This window comes from Dipodomys ordii, unplaced genomic scaffold (assembly GCF_000151885.1).
Source record: "Dipodomys ordii isolate 6190 unplaced genomic scaffold, Dord_2.0 Scaffold18, whole genome shotgun sequence".
In the NCBI taxonomy this organism is placed as follows: Eukaryota; Metazoa; Chordata; class Mammalia; order Rodentia; family Heteromyidae; genus Dipodomys; species Dipodomys ordii.
The window spans coordinates 19,972,465-19,975,237 of record NW_012267234.1 but is presented as its reverse complement, the minus strand read 5'-3'; positions in this window follow the sequence as shown (position 1 = coordinate 19,975,237).

The window sequence follows — 2,773 nt, the reverse complement described above, 5'->3', positions numbered from 1 at the left end:
GCTCTGCTCACCGCAGCCAGAGGCCATGGTGACTCAGGCTCAAATGCCTAAGTCAAAATGCCCGCAGGCCGCTCGGTCCTGGCCTCGCCCCCTCCCCCATCTCCATGCCGGCGGGGCTGGCTGTGGGAACGGCGGGGGGAGGGACTCCAGCACAGGGGATTCCACTGCCGTGCGTCACTGCCGTGGGAGGCCAGACTCTCGGGGCTCCGCTGGACCCCAGATAAGATAAACGGCCGTAAATCCTCTGCTCACACCCACAGGAGCTTTCCCAAAGGGTCCAGATGGCCCTGTCTCCTCTCCCGAGTCAGCACAAACTACCAGAGTGGGCCTCGCGCCAGGCCCCCACTCAGGGCCAGACAGCCCCTGGAGGTCACCCATCGCGTTGTCCGGAGCAGTGGCCAGGGTGGGGGTGGCCACAAGGGGTCTGGGCCAGTGCGCAGCCTCTGCGACCAGCACCCTCCCGGCTCTCCACACGGGCAGCCTGGCTCCTCGAGGGGCTCTGCTTCCACAAACGGCCCTGGGTCTGCCTGCCAGGCCTGGAGCACAAGCCTGGGCACAGCGGGACGAAGTCCACTGGCCCAGCGGCGGCGGCCTCCCCTGCCTTCGGAGGATCTTCCCGGGTCACAGCTGGAGATTTTCCTCTCAGCTGCTCCTCCAAGCAGGGAGGATTGGAGGTCCTGGAGAGCGGAGCCAGGCCTGGGGGCCTGGGGACAGGAAGAGCTTTTCTGAGCAAGGGAGGAGTGTCTCCCAGCCTCCAGATGTTTCGGGATGGGAAGAGCATCATCTCCCAGACTCCGGATGTTGCTATCTGGTTGGACTCATGATGCTGCTTCTGGAAGGGGTGAATATGGCGGAGGAAATGGATGTTTAACTTCCTTGTTTTTAATGCAGGGTGTCCACATGTAAACAAAACAGTGCTCTCCAGCTGAGACGTATCTCCTGGCCCATTTTCCACTGTGACACAGATAGGCACAACTTGTCTTTTTTTTGCTATATATCAAAACTTCACATTCACTATGTTTTTGCATTGTCTCATTTACAACACACATTCGCATTATTTCAGCAGCCAAGTTCAGGGATAGTCCCCCTTCACAAATGACATTTTAATAATTTGATAGATACCTGGGAACAAAAGATGTTTACATCTCAACTAAACTCATCATTTGGTGACCAAAGAACAAATTGTCCTGGTGTTCACAAAAAGTCCAGATGCAAACACTCTTTTTTTAAAAAAATAAATCCCTACTGTGCCAAGATCCTGCCAGCTTCTCCGAGAAGACAATTAAGCCATCCCTAAAATACCCACCCCACAAACAACCCCTACTTGAAAACAAGCTATGGATCTATCCTGCATTTCCATAATGCTTTCTTCCAAGAAATTCAAAGCACTGAATTGTTTAAAAGAAATGGTCTTAGGAAAACTATTACTAGTATTTTGTGAGACCTTAAATCCTAGAGGCTTTACATAGAATAGTGGGTGAGGAAGGCTGGAATGCAGTCCTAGAGCAATGGGTGGAAGGTTGGGGTGAAGTTCCAGATAACGGGTGATCTGAGGACTGAGGACAGGCGTTCTGAAGACCTGGAGGAGCGAAGTGAGATTCCAGGTCCCTTCAGTTGGCGAGAGGAGGCGGCCGGGAGCCAGGGGTGAGGGGACCGGGCGCCAGCGGCGGCTCCATCTGCCCTTGCTTTCTTGTTACTTCCATGACGTGGGTAACACCTGGGGCACTTGGGGTGTGCGTGCGAGCCCAGGGCATTCCCCGAGTCTGGAGGAGCGTGGCTCTCCCTCGTGCCAGCGCTGAGCGGTGGCCTTCCCTCCCGCCCACCCTGCCAGTTGCAGCCACACCAGCTCCCTCGGCCGCCTGCTCGGCCCCTGTGCCTCACGCAGGCCGGTGGTGCCCGGCGGTGCCCGGTGGTGCCCGTGCTGGGGGTTAACTTTCTGGTTTAATTCATTTAAATGTAGCCAGCCACACGCAGTGGGGCTGCCGCCCTGGGAGACACCACGGGGACCTTGTGCGGGCCCCAGGGCTCCTGGCTGAATGCCGAGAACTCTCCTGGGAGCGTCAGGTTTGTGGTTACGCCGGGGACCCCAAAGGCACCATCTGGAAGGGGGGTCTCCAGGCCTCTGCCCGAGGCCGCGGGAGGGGTTCCGGCCCCCTCGCACCCCTCCCTGTTTTTTTCTGAAGGGCCCTAAGCTGCACTGGTGAACTGGGAAGTGGAGGAGAGAAATGGGGAGGGAGAGCCTGGGGCTTGGCTTGCTGGAATTGGACAGGTAGAGAACCCCAAGAGGCCGCAGGCGGAGGCGGGGCCCGGAATCCCGCAGGTGGGGTCCCGACACGGGAGGTCACTGCCGCGCTTCCTTCCACCGGCTCTCGCCGAGTGGGCTGTGGGGGAGCGCCTGGGTCTGGGGTTCGAGTCCTGGCCCACCACTCTTCTCCTCTGACTACTTCCCGTGGGATCGGAGCCTGCAGGGAGGCCCCCCGAGTCAGGGCCAGGCTCCGGCACGAGTCAGGGCCAGGCTCCGGCACGAGTCAGGGCCAGGCTCCGGGAGCCTGCTGCGTACCCACTGCTCTCTGCAAGGGAGCCGGGCCGCGAGCCTGGCAGCCCGCACACAGAAGGGTGTCCCTCAGAAGTGGGGCTGCGGGGCCTGGCCCGGAGGCGGCGGCTTCCCGGAGGGCTGTCTATTCCAGCCAGCGCCAGTGCTGTGCCGCTGCGAGTCCCGTGGGCTGCGCTCCTGGAAGGGGCTGTGGTGTGGGGACCCCGTGTGGTGTGGGGA